General features: G+C 43.3%; 1 long non-coding RNA gene across 4 annotated transcripts in view; it reads right to left on the bottom strand.

Moving 5' to 3' along the window:
- LOC129380999 (uncharacterized) overlaps nt 1-21,643 on the bottom strand; it is a 105,465-nt gene extending 83,822 nt beyond the window's left edge. For 3 of the 4 annotated variants that reach the window (XR_011891005.1, XR_008609240.2, XR_008609239.2), the window contains exons 1-4: nt 21,455-21,642; nt 15,321-15,419; nt 8,585-8,783; nt 599-711 (exon numbers count right to left, since the gene is read on the bottom strand). This is a non-coding gene — a long non-coding RNA (uncharacterized lncRNA). Of the gene's footprint in view, nt 1-598; nt 712-8,584; nt 8,784-15,320; nt 15,420-17,978; nt 18,075-21,454 lie in introns of all 4 variants that reach the window. The other variant, XR_011891006.1, reaches the window with a different exon arrangement.
- Nucleotides 21,644-21,963: the final 320 nt, after the last annotated feature.

The following is a 21,963-nucleotide window of genomic DNA, read 5'->3' on the forward strand; positions in this document are numbered from 1 at the left end:
AAGTCTAGCTAATGATTATCACACTTAGCATCAGTCAAATGCTACGTGAACGACTCTTGAAGGCATGCCAAGCGGTTGAAGCATGCCAAGTAGATGCCCATTTCATTCCTTTCATCATGTTCCGCACTTCCATGAAAGAAGAAAAAAAAAAAGCTACAACCAAACTTGCCTCGACTTTATTATTTATAGGCTTCATAATAGTTTTGGTCAACAACAACAACATAAAGGGCACCTTTCGATTCTTCTCGTCTGCACTCGCGGGCACGCAACAAATCGCGAGCGGCAACGATAGTGGCCACGTTTACACTGATACATTAGAAGTGCACCCTATCCGTATGCTGACGCTTGTAACGCAGCTAAGATATTTGCCCAACCTAAGCAGAAACGTGCCGTATTAGGATAGCAGTGAAGACAAATGCCACAGTTTCCGCATCATGCCCGCCATGTGTTTCTGTCACTGGCAGCTAAGCGCGCCCATCTCTGTTTCTGTCCCCTCAAAGTGGACATGGCTGCGTTATTGTCACAAACTTGCCAATATTAATGATGTTATTCATTACTGATACGGAAGAAACTGTTTCAATGCGCGTAATGTACTCACGAGAAGAAAAATAATCACGTTCGACGCATTCGGCTTGCTTCGCCGGCTGCCATTTTTGTTTTGGTGTCCCGCACTGGCAGCGGCAGCCGCCTGCTTGTTGACCCGTTTTCACCCTGCAGCAAATGTGGGATGAAAAAAGAAAGTGTTTATTTTAGTGGGAAATTTAACCCGCGTAATGATTGCAGCCCTGAATCTGCGTCAAGTTTTTTGACAAAAAAGTGAGATCATTATGCGAGTAAATACGGCATATAGCCAACTACAAAATAGAGCGAAGCTCGTAATGTGAAAGGCACGTTAATTGAAACACTTATGCAAAAGAAAGAATAGCGTCCAAGTTTTAGCGCTTCGAAATAATGGAACCTGCATGGGTGTGTTGTTAGTTTGGCTGCAGGCTGGCAGAATGAAACATCCTTGTAAAAGCAATGCCTCACACACAGGCTTGTGTCATTACCAAATCTTACTATATTATTCACTCACTGGTGCAACAGCCTCAACAGGCAAGGTTCAGCAGATGTACAGCAGCTGACAGGTGCAACAAAAATTAAATGTGTTTTCAATGCATTGGGCACTGTGGGCCTTGGAAAACAAACGATATGCCTGCATACCTGCAGTCGTAGTTTATTCAATTTGGTGCATGATATTAAGACACTATAAGCAGATCGGTCTGTGTCACGTAAAAGTAGAAATAAGCTATCTTCGTTCAAATAAATTCGCGTGTGAGACTGAAAAATGTAGTTTCCTAAAGCTTTACCGGTTCCCCTTAATTCCGAATCATTTTAAACACGTGAGAACCGGTTCAAACCGGTTTGAACTGATAAGTTTTTGCTCGGGAGCTGAACCTTAACAATACCAGAAAACATTCAGAAGGCTGAACATGGACCTGAACTAAACTCGAAAGCTTTTCGATTTGACATCCTAGTGGGAAAAGCAGACAAGTACGTCACTACTGGAATTATGGTGCGAAGAAAAACGAATATTTGTGGACACTTGATTCGTAGGTGTTATTTCTTTAAACATTAAATTATGTTATGCAGCAACACATAAAACAACTACTGCAGCATTGAATGGTTTATCAATGTCACGTGCCATGATGAATGATGTTGCCCGCAGTACATCTTACATAGCAGTGTTTATCTGTGTGACCTTGACACACAGGATGTAGGGCTCCCTTGATAAGAAGAGCTTGTGGGCTTTCACTTGACATTGCAGCTGTTTTCATGCTGTGCAATGGCTTGATAATTTGCAGACACAATTGTCAGTGTGTGATCTATGCACTGCACTTGTCTGTTTGCAATGACCAAACTTGGTGAGGGGCACCACCCCCATAGAGCCAACTAATGGCCCAATGCCAGTTCAGGTGCACACCATAATCATGGGTATTGGCAGCAGGTACCAAACAGTTGCATGCATCGTGTAGTTGCCGATATGAGCCACCACAGTGGAAGAGGTTAAGGATTACCTCCATATCATACTGACCACAAATAAAGACGAGGACAGCGGAAGAGAACACAATAACTACACGGCCGGTTGTTCATATCGCCCGTGTTGTTTTTGTGTCGTCTTCCACTGTCCCCATCTTTATTTGCGGTCAATATTGTCATGGGTATAAAACTATTTATACGGTGTATTTACAAGGCGTATATAAACAGCATAGAGTAGTTCCGCTCCGCTGGAGGCAAAAGACAGCTAGCATACCCGATGATGCATTCATGGCGGTGTTGAACTTGTGCCAAGACGGCACCGATTCCATGGCCACTGGCATCAGTGCACACCTCTGTAAGGGCTGAAGTAGCGAAGTGTCCTAGAATCGGTGGGGTGGTGAGTATGGTGTTAAGGCTAGAAAAAGCGGTGGCCTGAGAGCATCCCCATGAAAATGGCACACTTTTCTTCAGGAGATCTGTGAGAAGGCGTGCTATGGTGGCAAAATTTTTAACAAAGCGGCGGAAGTAAGAGCAAAGGCCCTAGAAACTTCGGACGTCTTATGTGGACATTGGAACAGGGAACTCTTTCACGGCAGGAATTTTCTCTGGGTGCGGTCGAATGCCAGTCACATTGACGACATGTCCAAGAACAGTAATCTCACGATGGCTGAAGTTCCATTTCTTAGAGCTGAGCTGTAGACCGGCCTTGCGAAAAACTGCAAGTACAGCTTAAAGGTGCTCAATGTGTGTGCTGAATGATGGCAAGAACACAATAACATCATCTAGGTAGCACAGACAAGTCGACCACTTGAATCCTTGGAGTAATGAGTCCATCATACGCTCAAAAGTAGCCGGAGTGTTGCATAGCCCAAAAGGCATAACCTTGAAGTGGTAAAGACCATCAGGCGTTATAAAGGCGGTCTTTTCACGATCTAAATCATCGACAGCAATTTGCCAATATCCGGACCATAGGTAGATGGATGAAAAATACTCTGCCCCGTATAGGCAATAGAGGGCGTCATCAATACGAGGTAATGAGACGTCCTTCTTTGTGATGCGGTTGAGGAGGCGGTAACCAACGCAGAATCTCCATGAGCTGTCCTTCTTTTTGACCAGCACGACGGGGGACGCCCAGGGACTTGATGATGGCTCAATGATGTCGTTCGCTAGCATCTTGTCTATTTCCGTTTTGATGACGTGACGCTCCGAAGCTGAAACTCGGTAGGGTCGCCGATGGATGGGTGGATTGTCGCCTGTATGTAAACGATGTTTGACAAGTGTCGTCTGGCATAAGGGTCGGTTGTTCAGGTTGAATATATCCTTGTAGGAAAGCAATAGATAGCAGAGCTGTTCAGTCCCCGCAAGAGTGAGATTCGGGGCGATCATTTTCCTAATGTCGTCAGTACATGTGGCAGACCAGAAAGGCTCACAGGAAGTGTCGACTGCAAAAGTCTCAACGCAACTAACTTCTAAAGCAGTGATTGTAGCCAGGGTGATATCTTTAGTCAGAATTGGCGCAGGGAGGTACACGAGATTGTCTGTGACCCTCAGTATTGTATGCGGGACAATAACGCAGCGGGTGAGAATGATGGCAGTTATGGGAGCAGAGATGTAATCACCATAGGGAATTGGCATAGAAGGCGACATTTCGATGTATGTCATGACCTGTGGTGAAACGTCAACAAAATCAGTTGGTCTTAGGCGAATTTCGTGTGGTGTTGGAGGAACGTCCAGTAGAGGCAGGTCAAGACGCACAGTACTTGAGGAACAATTGATGAGCGCAGAATTGGCGGAGAGGAAGTCTAAGCCTAGGATGAGGTCATGGGGGCATTGGTCAAGCAGAGTGAAAAGGACGACAGTATGGTGGCCAGAAATGCTCACACGTGCAGTACGCATTCCGACCACGGTCACCGTGCTACGTCGGCAATTCATACGAACCGAGTAACGGCAGGCGTAACAATTTTCTTTAAATGGCGGTGTAGCTGGCTGGTCATAATCAATATGTGTGCTCCAGTATCTATGAGGGCTGTGACGGGTGTGCCATCAACTTGGACGTCAAGAAGGTTATGTCTCGTAAACAGCGTCAAAGGAGGATTTTGCGGTGAATCCGACATTGCAGCACCACCTCGAGGTACTGCATTGCCTAGTTTTCCTGCTGGGACAGTCCTGGGTAGGTTGGCGACGGCGAGCGGTGAAGCTGGGGCGGACGTGGCTGGCGACGTTGAGGTGAGGGCGAGCGAGCATAGCGGCGAGTCGAGGTAGTGGCGTCGGAAGCGTCATAGAAACGACGGGGTGAGGAACTTCGGGGCGAACTCGAATTCCGGAAGGTGTTTCGAGGAGGGGACGACCAACGGCTCCAGCAGTGATGGGAAACGTGACCGATTCGGCCGCAGCAGAAACAGATTGGTCTGTCGTCAGGTGTACGCCAGTCCGAGGGAGTCCTGGTAGTGTAGGGATAACGGACACTGTGAGGCGGACTGCAATAGTACCGAGGCATAGGAGCAGGCGCTGGGAAGACCCATATTAGCGATTTTCTGGCGAACCACAGACTGGATCAGCGATATCGTCTCAGCAGTGTTGTTCCAAGGCGTCTGTTGAAGCGAGGCAGGAAATGCTGCTTCGAGTTCGCGGCGTACAATTCGGGTCACGTTTTCGCTTGGTGGTGGCGAGCTAGATTGGTCGGTGGGGTCAGTACAGGAAGAGGTCGCTGCAGTATTTGGAAGCCGTGTAAACTGATTGTATATACGGTGACGCTTCGCCTGCTCGAAATGGCGGCATTCCTTCACGATGGCGTCGACAGTCGATAAGTTTCTAAAGACCAGAAGGTTGAATGCGTCGTGCGCGATGCCTTTGATAATGTGTCCAACCTCGTCCGCCTCTGGCATGGACGTGTCGATTTTATGACAGAGGGCTAGGACGTCCTGAATGTAGGAGACATAGGACTCGGTAGCCGTTTGGGCACGCATGGCGAGTTGTTGCTTGGCGGCTAGTTGTCAATCGGTCGGATTGCTAAAAACGTCAGACAGCTTTTCTTTGAACAAGTCCCAGCCGGTTAGCTCTTCCTCGTGTGTGTAAAACCACGTTCGCGGTGTTCCGTCGAGGCAGAACACGACATTGGCCAGCTTTATGGTCGGACCCCACCTGCTCACCTTGCTGACGCGCTCATACATCTTCAACCATTCTTCCACATCAACACCATCGAGGCCGGTGAAATTGCCAGGGTCTTGTAGCTGAAGTAGAGCAACGTATGGGTATAGGTAGTTGGCATTGCAGCTGCAGATGCGGTGCCTTCCCTTGGAAGCATGGTCCTAGGCTGGGTGAGATGTCCGCTGCGGAGCTCCCTGGTGAAGACGCGTACCCTGCACCTCCACCAAAATGTCATGGGTATAAAACTATTTACACGGTGTATTTACAAGGCGTATATAAACAGCATCCGAGAATCCCGAGAGGCTGCTGCCACTTCGTCGTTTTCACCGTCGGTGACCTTGTTCTCTTTTCCCACCGTAACAATATGATATTCAGTAAACACCAACTAAGTCAAACTGGAGTTCTTCTGACTATCTCCATGTATACACGGACAGCTTGGTCCTTCAAGAGCGCAGTGCTAATGCTGCAGCCACGATACTGGAGCTCCCAACCAGCTGCAGCTGCCGGTTCAACAGGCAGTCTTCCACTACCACAGCTGAACTCATGGCATTCAGTATGGGCTAGAACCTGTTGTTAGAACTTTGACTACCACCTACACTACTATTAATGGACTCCTGCTCAGGCTCTAAGCAGCAGGTCACCTCTCTTCCGAACTTGCTTGCTCGCTCCCCCCTATTTTATGCCATCTGCCACGATCTCGTGGCTCTCAGCAACAGGGGAACAGGGGGGAGTACCTTCGCTTTCAGTGGGTTCCCAGCCACATAAGTGTTGCAGAAAACGAGCAGGTCGATTGCCTCGCGGTTGCAACATAGGCTCTTCCAGACAGCTATTATGCTGTGCCTGCAGATGACGCATGCAAGGCAACTTGAGTGCACCTCATTGCCCAACATTCAGAAGACCGTATATAATGAGAACCCACCAAGATCCATCAGCCGCCACAGGCTCGCAAGTTGCCAATGAGCCATTGTTCTCTGCTTGTAGATAGATTACGTGCTGACCAGTGCCTGTACTGATTGTGAAGGACATGAGTCTTGAGCATCTCATGCTCTGCTGCTGAGTGCATACTCCTGTGCACCACCGACTCTTGTCTGCCTTCAGGTACCTCAGCCTTGCTGCAGACTTCAAGAGCTCACTGCTCTTTCTTGAGGGCACTGCGCAGTTTCATATCCTGTGGAAGAGCCTGTGCTATCCTGGTGGCCTTCCTGGAGGAGACAGGCCTGGCATTCCACATAACACTGGGTGGCTGAATGACACCAAGCATAGCACCATGTTGCGCTCTGGGTAGCCCTTGCGAGTTCTTCACAAGACCTGAAGAAGGCTACAGAAATGTACCCAAGAATGTTTCAAAATGTACCCAAGAACGTTTCAAATTTCTGTAAAGGCCTTTCGTAACCTTTCAAAATTGGCTTGCTGCTACTGGTCACTGAATCTTCTGTCTGCAAGAGTACATTGAGTGTCTGTTGAATTCTGGCATAATGATCAACAAACCTTTTCATTTGTTTTAGTCTAACAGTCCATTGCAGTGGGCAAAGCGACAAGTTATTTGGCTTTGATACGGTCTCCACAGAAGCCTTGTGTCCCATAAGAATTACTATGTCTGCTTAAACACTTTTGCGCTTTTTTGAGTCAAGAATTCCATTGGATACATTTTTAACAATGCAAGGGCATCTCCAATCACGTTGAAGCTCCTGCTAGCCTCCTGCATTACCAGGTAAAAATAGTGATTGATGCAGTGCAAGCACAGAGACCTTGGCTCAGAGTTGCTAATTCTTTTCTGTACACTTGACAAACAGCCAGACATATTCGCTGCCCCATCAAAGCAGTGGCCACATAAACAGTGAAAGTCAAAGTTGAAATGCAAGACCATACCCTTAATAGCAGAGTTTATTGTCTTGTATCCACTGTCTCGAATCCCACATTGTATCGGCCAAAATACTTCAAGTGTCTGGTTTTGCACCCAACACACACAAAAAGTAAACTGCCCCTCATTATTTATATCCGTGTGCCATCAGCGTTGTGCCATCAGTACTGTAGAATGGACTGACCGTCCTTCACAATTTTGCCACAGTACAGGCCATAATCTCAATAAGCTCATATTGCAATCCATGTCATAAGGCCAGAAGATTATCCAATCTCCCTTCGAGCAAATTGAGCCAATTTCTTTCACCTTTACCTTGTCCTCAAGGAGCTTGAACTGTGTGGCATAGGTAATGTAGAGAGCTTACTATGAAACGCAGAGCTGCCTTGGCATTTTTCTGCTCTTAAGAGGAAGCTTTAGCTCGGGCATAACTCTGATGCGGCCTATTTAAATACATGTAAAACACAAAAATGCTTTTCTGAGATAACCGCTGGACCGATTTTAATGAAATTTGCTGCATTTGAGAGAGAAAGTTAAATTCTAGTGACTGTCGGAAGCGGAATTTCGATTTAGGGCCTGAAATTCTATTAGATCCTATTAGATCATTGAAAGCGGATAAATTCCCTGTCATTTTATATTTTACGTGAATTTGTTATGTTGTTTACAAAGGTTTTGTAAAAGCTGTATTTACACATTACTAAATTTTTTTTAGATTCATGTGTAACATATTAATTCAGTCCACTTTAGATGTATTATCACCCGCCGTGGTTGCTCAGTGGCTATGGTGTTAGGCTGCTGAGCACGAGGTCGCGGGATCGAATCCCGGCCATGGCGGCCGCATTTCGATGGGGGCGAAATGCGAAAACACCCGTGTACTTAGATTTAGGTGCACGTTAAAGAACCCCAGGTGGTCAAAATTTCCGGAGTCCCCCACTACGGCGTGCCTCATAATCAGAAAGTGTTTTGGCATGTAAAGCCCCACAATAAAAAAAAAAAAAAGAAAGATGTGCTAACAGATGCAATTCACAGAATTGTGATATGGATTTTCCTTGCTGAGCTAGAGTTGTACACTTGATAGTTTCGTTTTCTGAAAATTTTATATTTTTGCCACTGTAAAAAAACGTTGACGACATAAATAAAAAATTAGAAACCAACAGTCACTAGATCTTTTCTTTGCTTTTCTTTTAAATGCAACAAACCTCGTCATATTTGGTGCTGCGGTTGCAGAGAAAAACGAATTCTCCTTTTACATGTATATATATAGGAGCACCCGAGCTAAAGCTTCCTCTTAACTGCATTGCTGCAACAGGAGACTCAAATAAGGAATGCCCCTCTGATGTGACGAATTTGGGCTCATGGAGTCCAAACGCAACTGACCCTTTTCATGTGACCTAAATTTTTTCCATAGCTTTTTTTTTCCAATTGTTAAACTCAGCCTTAACAAAGGTGGTTCGACACTTCCAATGTTTCCTCATTCTTATTTGCAATGTTCAAGGCACTTATCACACAATGACGATGCTGCTTTTGCTTTCCTACAAAAGGCAAACAAACTTCACAAACCAATCTTGTTGGCACAATCTACTGGCTTGGTTTCTGGGGGCCGTGTAGTTTTCAGCAGGAAGTCACCGACAGTTGCACAGCGCTGACTTGTCCTTGTTGGGTGTTCCTTGAAATTGTGAAGGTGAGCGAATGCCCATTGCTTGCTTCATCAAGCTGGTTGCTCCTGCTGTCTGGCAAGCAGGTCCAAATGACGGAACTTCTACAAGTGAAATCAAATATGTACAGTCAGATTATTCCTTTTTTCACAACATGTTTTCAGTAATTGCAATTTGAGCGATTAATTTTCAGAAACTGGTGAAACAGCGCTTCGGCAATTGAGCTTTGGCCCAACAAGTTGGCATCGTCAGTAGAGCAGATAGGCAAGATTTTGAAAGCGAAGCTTTTGGTGTGAAACATAATTCAGTTCTGTCGGCATAGGGGGTTGCTTGATAAAGCAATCTGTAACGAAAACACATTATAGTATTATGATCCCATATCTTTACAACCATACTACCCATGCGCCTTACGTTTGTATCGTTGTGCAGAGGAAAGAAGCCATTACTCAAACATGCACGTGTTGGGTGCAAAGATAGCACGTTGTCGCGCCACCCATGATGCAATCAGAGCTAAATTTGACCCCTCGTTACGCGTTAAAAGAGGCATAGCTTTGTGGCAGATTTGTCAATACGAGCGGGAGTGGTTGCGTTTGATAGAGCTCACTCAGCCATAGGAGGTATTAGTCATCAAACTCAAAGCTATGCGCTCATTAGGAACTAAAGGCATACAACTGTGCTATCTTTTGAAAAAATTTCACACTTGCTCGGTTATGGCACTCCCGTGTTCGACTCGCAGGCTCCAGAAATGGAGTGGAGAGACTCGGCCATCAAGACATAGAGATGGCTATTCACGCCCATCACCTTTGAGCACGGCAGGCCTACTCTGAATAGGGAGCGAGCACGACCACAAGATTAGACCGTAGGACCCCCACTAGCTGTGACATAAGTTAGCCATGTAAGCTTTCTAATGCGTGAATAAATGTAACTTGTGTATTTAGTTAAGCCATTTCTGTAGCCTAGCACCACCCACCCACTCTGCAGCACACACAAGACATTTCACTTACCCCAATGCGGCTGTGTAACTGACACAGTCCAGCAGGGTTCCCCCCTCCCCTCAACAATCCTTCAGCATGGTGCGGGGCAGGCATTGGGTAGCTATGTGCGTTTCTTGTCAAATAGACAGACAAAGCGGTCGCATAGGTAACTAGAAGCTACATGGCCACACGAGGGAAGAAGGAAAATACGCACAAGGAGCATTGTAATAAAGGCAGACAAATTGGGCTTATCTTGTGTACTGGTCATATGGACTTGCAGGTGATTTTCTGTTCCACACAGAATGATGCAATAAAACAAACAATACCAAAAGTCCTCAGTGCAAAACATATATGCCGTCAAGAGCATGATTCTGTTGAAGGGTCCCTGCAACACTTTTTGAACGTGGCAAGAAAGAGCCGCAGATTTATAGAGAATGCTGCCGGGAACGTGCAAGCCAAATATTATTGCGCTGCATTCAGTTGGGAATATGCAATCTTGTATAGCCCATTGCTAACTCTCTCCTGCAGGATTGAAAGCAAGAATTTTTGGGGGCTTTAGTTGACACCATCAATCATGCAAAGGCGAGCAGCTTCCAGGTGCACATAACTGTGAGGCTAGAAACAAAGCTACAAACTGATGATTCCCAAAACTGTGGGCAACTCTATAGTAAGCTCACTTGGAACATCTGCAGTGAAACAGTCACATTCCAAACTTGTGTGCTTGCACTAAGAGGCGTGTGCCTCCAGGTAATCTGAAGATACGTGGTGCTGTTAGAGACAGTAAGAGCAGAAGTAAAATCAAGGTGCCTACAAAGCTGACATTTCCAATTTCCCTGAGTTTTCCAGGTTTTCCCTGAATGCCTTCGTAAAATTTACTGAGTGACACAGTACTTTATTTTATGTCAAGACGGGCTGACACAATGTCGCCCGATGCTGCCCCTCTCTAATAAGCATGTCAAAAAATAAAACGGCCCAATTCGAAGGGATAGGTTATTAAAATGCACAATGATTCAAATAGCTTCGGAAAAAAGGGTAAAGCCATTGCAATTGAATAGAGTCGAAAATTTTCAACTATGAATAAAAAGTGATGCATACAGAAGCAAATATTCTCGAATATGAGCTGTTTCTATCAACTGATAGCAAACTCATTGGTATGAGGCCCAAACTTTGTTACAAATGAGATTCCCTCTCAGCAGCTGGAAAGTTGATCTCAACTGTCCTGACATATTCTCAGCACACGCATAACGCCTCAATGTTGCCTTTCACTGCTTTAAAGAGTTCCTTTTGGTTTGGATGAGGGGCACCTGCATCTCGACGTCAGCCAACACTTTGTTTTTTGAGCTCAAGCTCCTTCCAAGGCTCCTCCAAAGCTCCTCCAAAGAAGCGGTGGCACACTTCTTTTCCCGTTCATTCCTCAATGCGTCAGTCCTTTCTGGTCTCGTCCTCCTTCCACTGCGCGTTCGCCCCACGGACCATTTGGTCACTAGTACAGTCAACGTCCAATTTTTCGGACTCCCTAGGGGCCGCGAAAACATCCGAAAAGTCGGGCAGTTCGATAAATGTGTCTTTTACTGCCCTTACGGGATCAAATCGCCACAAGCACATCCCAAAATGCTCTGAAGGCCTGACAGTACATTTATTAGGCATATCGGTCCACGTACTCTGACAGGAGCTGGCGCGTGCACGCGCGTATAATTAAGGAATACATACTGGGTCTCGTGACATTGCCCCTTCCCACACTTGTTAGGCTTCACCGCGTAACACGGCTGCATTGAGGCGAAGCTTACTTTCGGAAACGCATAATTCAAATTGTTGTGCCTTCCGAGCTTCGAAGCCATTGGCGAGGATTACAAAGCCCGAGTCGGCGCCATTGCTAACAGCGGCGTATTGCTAACAGTAGCGAACGTCGAAGTAGCTAGGCCTAGCGTTGTCGCGGCGGTGGCTACGGCTGTCAGCGGATCTGCGTGCGATAGCGCCGGTTCAAGGTGGCGAGATAATCAAATTCGCGGCGGTGGTGGCTCTAATTAATGCCGTTTCGCCCCTGCGGTCACGGCTAAAGTCCGGAAAATCAAACGGCAAAGGATTCTTGCGTCCGAAATTTCATACGTTCTTATGCATTGCCACGAAGCCGTCAAAGTTATCGGACATGTCCCAAAAATCGGGCGTCCGGAAAATCGGTCGTTGACTGTACACTGACAACTCCTCCAGCCGATAACACGGCGTCAAAGACGATTCGTTACGATTCCTCTCTATTACTCGAGCCAGCATTGGCGCAACTTTCGTTCCCTTTCGATAAAGTTACAGCTAATTTTCCCTGATAGAAGCACAAATTCCCTGAGTTTTCCTGAATGTTTCTAGACTATTCAAAATCCCTGAAAATTCCCGGTTTTCCCGGTTGGCAGACACCCTGAAAATATGATTGGATATATTCTGGGAGAAGTTATCATTTAACTCTTCACAACAATGTTGAGGCTGGGCCGGGTCAAATTCCAGTGATAGGCAAAGAATCAAATGCTTGCTAAAATGCTCTACAATGTTGACAACAGAAAAGCATATAAATACATTACTTTCTTGTGCTTGTTATAAGTGTTAACATCCAACAAAGGTCAAACGAACAATTCATTCCTGCTTAATAAGAACGCAGGCAGCATTTAGTGACACAATGAAAAACTTATAGGCACCAGGGCCAGCTAAACTGTGCAAACTGAATATGACTAGAATTTATTTATTTAGTCAAGATACCCCCAAAGGCCCTCATTACGAGGATATTATATGAGGGGGGGGGGGGGGGGCAGACATTGGTCACAGATTGTGGTTATACATCGTACTAGTACAAAAAAAAAAAAGGAAAGCACAAAATAATGATAGAGTGAAAACACAGGTATTATACAAGAATCACAAACATTGCACAGAAAACATTAGTACATATTAGGAGAACATAAGGTAACTGCAATGAAAAGCAAACCTCAACAGACATTGCAAGAAAAAAAAATAATGAAGAAACATTGTAAAGTCCCAAAATAATAATAATAATAATAATAATAATAATAATAATAATAGGTGGCAAGTCATGAGCGAATTAGAGCTTGAAACTTAGTGAAGTCGGGTTCAGTGGCATTGTTTGAAGGTAAGGCATTCCATTCAGTTACTGTGTCTGGTAAAAATGAATATGCATAATGCGATGACTGGCAGTTAATGCATTTGACTTTATATGGAAGGTCACGACATGGAAAGATAACTTGTGGTGACTGAAAGAAATCATCATGAAGTGAAGAATGGTGATAAAACTTATGAAAAAGTGATAGGTGGGAAATTTTACGGCGAAGTGATAAGTTGTCCAACTCAGCTTTATTCTTTAATGAGGTGACGCTGGTGTAACGTGAATAATTTGAAAAAATAAATTGTGCAGCACGGTTTTGCAATGTTACCGATGATATAATTTAGTTCGGGATCCTAAATGGCAGATGCGTATTCTTGTTTGGGACGGATTAATGTGGTGTAGGCTAGATTTTTTAATATGCATTGGGGCTCTTTTAATTTATGTTTAAGAAGTCCGAGAGTATGGTTAGTGGAGGCAAGGGTAAGGTTAATATGATTACTCCATGATAAGTTTGACTGAAGATTGATATCAAGGTAGTACTTATAAGTTGTGGCGAGTTTTACAACGTTGTTAAGGAGTAGGTGGTTGGGATTCGTGACCTATTGGTGAAAGTCACAAGTTTAGTTTTGAAAATGTTCAATGGCATTAACCAATTAGAACACCATGCACATATTGAATCTAGGACAGCTTGTAGTAAGTGGCAATCAGTGTTACGTACTACACATTGATAAACTAGACAATCATCTGCAAATAGCCTGATTTTTCACGTTGCGCAACTGGGTAAATCATTAATATAGATTAGAACGAGTAAAGGTCTATGTACGCTACCTTGAGGAACTAAAGACGTAACACCAGCATAACATGAGCCAGAATTCTTAACTGATGAAAACTGAATTCTAGCTGAGAGAAAATTGGTGATCCATGCGAATATATTAGGGTGAATGTTAAGCTGTGAAGCTTTTGCATTCCACACCAAAGTAACAAACTCTGGTGTGGAATGTGATCAAATGCCTTAGAATAATCTAAAAATATTGCGTCAACTGGAAACTCAGTGTCTATCAGTGCATATATGTCATTAATGAATCCGGCAAGTTAAGTGTCGTCGCATGAGTAGCTCTTGTGAAAGCCAAGCTGATGTTTGAAAATAATATTATGGTCTTCAAGGAAATTGATGACTTGACTGTGTATGATATGTTCGAGTAATTTACAAATAGTGCTGGTTAAGGAGATGGGACGATAATTAAGTGGGGAAGCATGATCACCTGATTTGAAAATGGGTATTATATTAGCTATGCACCAGTAATTAGGAATGCAGCCAGTTGATAGTGACTGGGAAAATATAGTGGTTAACATGGAACAAATACTATGCGATGTAGTCTTTAAAATTTTATTATTGAAGCCTAGATGATCGGCACTACAGGAAAGTTTAAGATATAAGATAAGAAAATGTGTAAAAATATGTGTGAAATGGTGTTAAACTGCAATATAGGAACAAATTGTAGAACTACAAAATTAGGTAAGCATGAAGGCTCCTTAAACTTCAACATTCACAGCAATGCTCGTAACAAATATGGGGGAAAAAAATTAATGATGGGGTTTTACGTGCCAAAACCACTTTCTGATTATGAGGCACGCTGTAGTGGGGAGCTCCGGAAATTTAGAACACCTGGGGTTCTTTAGCGTGCACCTAAATCTAAGTACACAGGTGTTTTCGCATTTCGCCCCCATAGGAATGCGGCCGCCGTGGCCGGGATTCAATCGCACAACCTCGTGCTTAGCAGCCCAACACCATAGCCACTAAGAAACCATGGCGGGTAACAAATATGGAAGTCAGGAGAAGTAATCTACAAAAGTATGTGAATTGCACATGCTCTGATTCCTCACAAGTTATCTAGCAAAACAAATGCACTCTGAGAGATTGAATTGCAGATAATCGACTGTAAAAGGCATAAGTTGCCAATAACAGGACATGCCTTAATGCAGCAACTTATACTCTGGAATTTAAATCCATGCATCCATCTTGTTTATGAACACCCAAGTTGACAAATACAAATGCATGCAATTAAACATGAACAACAAGCACTTAAGTGCACTCTGAGAGATTGGATTGAGGGTACTGAACTGTACACATCATAAGTCACCAATAACAGGCCACGCTTTAAAGCAGCAACTCGTACTATGGCACCAAAATCTGTGCATCTATCTTGTTCATGAACACTCAATTTGATTAATACAAAGGTACACAATTAAACAGGAACAACAAGCACTTAAGAAACAATACAACAAACTCCTGAAACCATTGTAAGCAGCTTGAGAAAATTTAACTGAACTGAAGCCGTATACTGAGTAACTGAACCTGGATAACGAAGATATTCAACAAAAAACAAAAACTTTAGCTGAAACTGCCATAAAAATGGTGATAAGCTGGGCTGGATTTTACAGGCATGCATTCATATAATTCCCTGGGCACCTTGCAAGGCCAAAGAAAGAGCACTGTGGTGCATTCTGAACCCAATTCATCCTGTGTAGGGTAGCAAACTGGGCACGCATCTTGTTAACCTTCCTACCTATTCTTCCTCTCAGTGAAATGTGTTTTCCTTGACATCCTCCCAGTCTAGCTTTCCTTGCAACCCCTTCTTCAGTGCATCCATCAATGAGCTTGTGATCTATAAAAAAGGAAAGAAAAATAAAGAGAGAAAAAAAAAAAGGAAATAAAGATGTGGGTAACACTGGTAATATCACACGTCCAAGAACACAAATATACCCTTTTTTATTTCGCGACTGAGGCAACTTTGCAATAGGCTCTATTGCTCCAAAAGCTGCCTTGTTCTGACTAGCACATATCCCGCACAGGTTATCTGTGAAAAATGACGGCTGCATTTTTAAGCTTTTATGGTGAAGCCAGCGCTGTGCAATTGTTATAACTCATTCCTGAGGTGTGAGATGTGCACATCGCAGCTGTTCAAAAAGATAGCCACATCGTCAAAATATGGGACCATTTAGTAACTATTACCTATCTTTTAGTACACTGTACAATAACTTAGAGAAACTAAACAGTGCATTCTGGAGTCCAAAGCTCAACTAAAGTGGAATGAATATACTGAACGGAGAGACAATTGCCATGTAGCAGCTGTTATTTTCCAACATGAGTGCCTACCATTGTCCCCAAACTACATAAAGTGCTAAAATGTATTTCACAATGTTTTCTTTTTCAACCTTCCCCTTAACCTCTACCGTGGCATGCTATTTATCCCATATTCTGACCAAAATTTGCCAAATTTTTTAATGCAGATTTTTCAATGAAAAATGTTGCAGACAATGTTTTAAGCACTTATTTATCTGAAATATTAACCATTATTGCAAAACAAACTTAACAACACTATACCATATACCGTGCGATAGATATAAAAAGGAAACATGAAACTCTAGGTTTGCCTGCAGAGTACACTTCGAGATACTTCAATGGTTCACCTGTGTCCTCTGCGTCAGACGTCATTAACTAGATATGCCAAAGAACTAGAAGTGAGGTGAGAAGCATGGAGGGGCTTTGTTTACATTGCGTCCGAACCACTGCCTTGACACCTCAAAGTCACCAGAAGCAGCAGTCTCAGAAGATGAGCTAAGTGCACCAAGTATCTTGGTGTCTTCTTCATTTGAAGAGCAGTACACTTCATCTTGAAAACCATAATTCATCACTGAAATCAGCTCTCCTTTTTCGTGAAGAAGACAACGAAGCTCGAGCCGGTGGCAGCACCATTTTTAAAGACCCCAGTGGCCAACTTGTTTAACTTCCTCTGCCAGAATAAACTCACTCCTGCTTGCACTGCCCCACAGATTATGTGCTACCATTTACCAAAAGCAAGACTTGCACTGAGACAAAACCACCTAGTCAATGCCATTACTAGAAACGCATGCCATTACTAGAAACGCAATGCCGTTTTTACTAGAAACGCATGGACGAACCCAGCTCGTCTAAGGCACGGAAGGCGCTAAAATGCAACATATGGGATAACACTGGTCTTAGTGATGTTCAACATGTGATAATCCATTCAAGGGCATTCTTTTCCAGGCACTTCTGCTAGGATCATGGGTGAATAGTAATCACTGTCAGTGGCCTTGATCACCCCAAATTTGACTATTTGCTTGAGCTCTGCCTCGGAAATCACATGCTGTCAAGGGGAAACGCGAGATGGCTTTGACCTGACCTGACTTTAGCTCAACTTATTGAGTGATAAGTTCTGCCTTTTCTGGCCAACTATTAAATCATTTGCAGAATTAACCTAAGAGTTAGAAGCACTTTGTTTAAGACAAAGATATGCCCTCATGTGTTTAGCATGCATCTCTACCACTAGAGTTTCTCCCCAGCATCTGAAACAATCTTCACAACATCCTCCATTCCTATGCAAGGTTCTAGCAAAATTCAGCAGTATATATTTGCGCTATTAGACCACAGAGAATTTTCAGGGCATAGTACTGAAGATCTTGCACATTACCTAAATGGGCCCTTCCCATTGCATCTCTACTTTATCCTTTTGAAGGGCCGCAGGATCATGACATAATCACCGACCTGAACGACCCAACGGCACACATTTCTGTTCAATTAAACCTTCATGCTTTCCTGGGAAACTTGTTAGTTCTTTTCAACCACTTCACACTAACAACTTAACACTACACAAACTGCAACACATCGTTCACAACCATTTAGCTTTCTCTGGTACGTTCCCACATTCCTCACAACATTCAAAGATCAGAATGCAGGAGTTCAACTCACAAACATATCTTTCCTTTTGCAAAACTTCGTACATTTCACAATGGAATTTTGAAATGAGTCATGCAGTATTGAAAATGTTAATGTCTGCTATTTATACAAGAAATATGGAACAGCACATTTCATTAAACCAATATTTAAAAAGTACTTCGATTTTATTTTTGCACTTGGAACAGCAGTGCTCAACTATACGTTTTCATACTGCTTTAATGGTTCAATTTGGTAAGTGTTGCATGCTGTATGTTGCAAGAGATAACAAGCTAAAGCCATTTGGTATGATTGAAATGAGCATCTTGCAATGAAAGCTCACACTACACATTCACATTACAAGATTAAACAGTTACAAGATTAACTTGATACACTAACTCAGACCCTACCCGAGATTACAAATTGCTTACACCAGTCATACCTCTCGTAGGCAACACTGAGTTTGCCGCTTTGCCACGGTTGATCTTACCGGTCACTCTGAGACCTTCTCCCAAGGTATGCTTAACCTTTCAACTTGATACAGTTATCTTGCTCATCTTCAGTTATATTGGTCAGATATGCATATCTGAAAGGGATACGTTAAATGCTGAATAGACAATAGATTCATAATAAGTATACTAAGGTGTCGGATCAAAGTCAAATGTGCTACATGCGTGTGCATGACGAGACAAGAAAATGGAAACCTTGTTTCCGAGACTTTATATTATTCGCAATTTTGTTTGCTTATTTCTGCCCCACCCCTGTTACGCTGAGATGCAGTTTCATATGGTGAGAATTTAATGCTTTACTCCCTGTATTAGAGTTGTGGCCTTCCTTAGGTAGGATAATACTCAACAAGGGAAACTTCTGCCCTCTCCTGGTCTCACCGTACAAAAAAGGCTTCAGCTGGCAAGTGCTGGTTGCCTTGACAATTCTGTTAATTTTCTTGATGTGGCTGTTCCTTTATTTTTTACCTTGAGACCCCATTTACTTGCTTACTGCTGTTGGTTTTATCTGCAGTGCCGTGATGCTTAACAGTGAAGTAGACACACTGTGGTTGCTTCCATGGGCTTAATTTAGGGACATCAGCAGCTTTATTAAGATTTGCACGGACAGAGCATGACACATAAGAAAACAATAAAACCAGACTAGTACTAAGTCTGCTTATAAGCAACTTACCCAGACTTGTAATAACAAAATGCCATGGCAGCAGGTTTTGAGAGCCAGGTTTTAATTCAACGCTGTTTCTTGCAATGGCATTTTCTCTACAAACGTGTGTCTAGTTTTCTTTCTTTTTTGCTTCTCCTTCGTCACTCAACATAACAGTACTATGCCTCACAAATCAAAACAGCAGATGAACAGCTTCACTGCCTATGTGGCTTTAAACCAGCTATGGAGACTAGCATGGCTGCAGTTAGTTTAGGTACTTATGCAGCCAAAGCTTGCGACTACTGTTTACATGTTTATGTTTTATTACAGTACACAGTAACATGTGACATAGCAGTGGGCCTAGTTTAACTAGAACATAAGATGTCTGTTTTGGACTCTGTCCACTTTTGGAGCTAGGGAAGAAATACAGATAAGCTTATGTAAAAGTAATAGAATGTCTAGGTAGTACATGACTAACCTGCACTTTTTGGAAATATTAGTGTATGGATATAACACCATGTCATGCACACGTGTCAAGAACTTAGGAACGTCCCCAACCAAATAGTGGACTTATGTGAAGTCGACTAAGGTTGCAAGTTGGGCTTGTTGGCAAGTCATAATAAATGCTATTGGAGTATCCCATTTAAGACAAGAGGCACAGAAACACACACACAGCACTAACTTTCAGCAATAGATTTATTTCTGAGATGAGCAGTACATATATGCTTCACTAGGTGCGTCACTGGACATTTGCTCCGAAAATGTCAGCAAAAGGAACAAAAAAATAATGCACGACAACAGGAGGCTCATGGTATGTATTTATGACATGTGCAAAAATTCTAACTCCTTTGTTGATAATGCGATGGAAGGTTTGCTGACACGTGCATCACCATACATGGCTATGTATTGTGCTTCGATAATTACCCTAGTGATTTTGTTTGCGCTTTTGCCCAGAATAACGATTTCGCTAAAGAGGGGCCAACAGGCACACTTATCGCAGTGAAGTGCAAGGAAACCATCAGGTTGGCTCTTGTTTGCTTTATTCCTATGTTCACATTACTAGGGTTGTATTCTATGCACCAAACAGGTTGAGCAGTCATTATCAGAAAACGAGGCCAGAATGCACAGATAAAACAAGCTGTAAGAAACACAGAGAAAGGTACACAGTGTGCAGCACAGTTGTTATCTACCATATCCCAATGACATGTGGAGCGAGCTATGTTGGCCAAACTGGTAGATGGCTTAATGATAGGCAATGTGAACACAGGAATAAAGTAAGCAAGGACCAACCTAATGGTTTCCTTGCACTTCACTGCAAATAAGTGTGCCTGTCAGCCCCTCTTTAGCAAAACTCTTATTCTGGGTAAGATTGCAAACGAAATGACTAGGGTAATCATCGAAGCACAATGCACAGCTGAGCCATCTATGGTGATGCATGCATCAGCAAACCTTCCATCGCATTATCAACAAAAGAATTAGAATGTTTTCGAATATCATAGATGCATATCATGAGCCTCCCGTTGTCACATGCAATTTAATTTTTTTGCTTTTTTTGCTTTTGCTGACATTTTTTATGTACCTAGTGAAGGATATATGTACTACTCATCTTTGAAATAAATCTATTGTTGAAAGTGCTGTGCATATGCTTTGGTGCCTCTTGTCCCCATATAATATGCACTATGCCAATGGCATTTAATAAAGCTGCACAAGAGGTTCTAAGAGGGATGTGAAGGAGTGAAAGATAACTCCAGGAATGGGAGGTCTCCAACAAGAGGTCTGACGGTAACATCAAATGAGTAAGGCAGACATTGGGTGCTAATTGTCAGATAACTGTTAAAATGATCAACTACTAATTGGGCATGCAGTATGACAATGTTTGGAAGACCTTGACTGAAGATTCTGGCATGCAGGCGTTATGTATGAGTTCTGATAGAAGGAGCTCGACATGCAAGTGTATCAGGACCTTATCGCACGTTTTCAAATGGAACTCAACGGAAGTTATTACTGTGGTGATGAGACACGGATTTTCGAGTGTGACTCAGAACCCAAGCGCCAAAGCTGTCAGTAGAAGTCTCCATGATCACTGAGACCAAAGAAAGCAAAGCAGTGCAAGTTAAAAATGAGACATGCTGACCACATATTTCTATGCGAGAGGCATCATCTACAGTAAGTTCTTGCCACAGCGTCCGACAATCAATCAGCAAGTCTACAAAGAGATCCTAAGGCGTTTACTTCGGTATGAGTGCGAGGAGATACGGGAGTTACGGCAGGACAAATCGTGGCTGCTGCATCAAGACAACGCACCAAGTCACAAGGCCCTCAATATCAGGCAGTTGCTGGGCGAACATCGTCGTCCCGAAGAACCACCCTATTCTTCTGATCTTGCCCTCTGTGACATCCCTGAAGAATCCTTCCAGCAATGCATAGAGGCGTGGCAGAAAAGAATGGAAAACTGCGTCTGACTGGAGGGGGATTATTGTAGTCTGATGTTTAACATAAAAACAAGCTGTTAGTAACACCAGTCCCATTACTTTTCAGGCGGCCCTTGTACAAAAGTAGATCAGGAGAGGATGGAACACAGCTCTCGTTCGTAGCGTCAGGCCCAGCGCCATATACACCGTGATAACAAAAGGAACATTCTGCAGCCAATACTAAAGAAATGTGCAGGGGCCGACTAGACCGCTCTGGAGCAACTTACATCGATAACTGCATTAAACAAAACTGAAAACGCCAACTAACGTTACAAGTTGTGTCGTTCAAGCCGTGCAACATGGCCTTCAAACAAAACAAACACTTTTATATCATAAAAGTCCTTACCAAAACAAAGCAGTGCTGCGGTGCTGCAGTTGTGGTTCTCCATCCATGTTGCACCTTATTATACCCTTATCAGAAAATAAAGAACCTACGAAGCCTGATCATTGAATAAGGAAGGAACTCTCTCCACTCGAAAAACCTTGCTTTTGGCGCGCAGCCATCGCGTCACCTTATGCAAGATTGGCAAAATTTGATTCGTAGCGCCACTGACACTACAAACTAAATCTTACATAAGGTGTCTCAGATCTTGATTGAGCATTTAAAATTCTTGTGAAACTATTTTTAATGGTATCGGGGTTATTTGGCGCACATCTTTTCTGGCATTTGACATAAAACTTATTATTTTGCTAGTAGCAAATCACGGAGGTCACGCCATAGCTGTGGCGCAATATTTGAATCCACGGACATATTCGCTGAAAGACAGGCTCAGGAAATACATGCAGGGTCTGTCTCCGCTCGATAAATTGACGCCTGAATCTAGCAATATTTTTGTTGGTTACCTTTACGCTACA

Source organism: Dermacentor andersoni, chromosome 1 (assembly GCF_023375885.2).
Source record: "Dermacentor andersoni chromosome 1, qqDerAnde1_hic_scaffold, whole genome shotgun sequence".
Taxonomy (NCBI): domain Eukaryota; kingdom Metazoa; phylum Arthropoda; class Arachnida; order Ixodida; family Ixodidae; genus Dermacentor; species Dermacentor andersoni.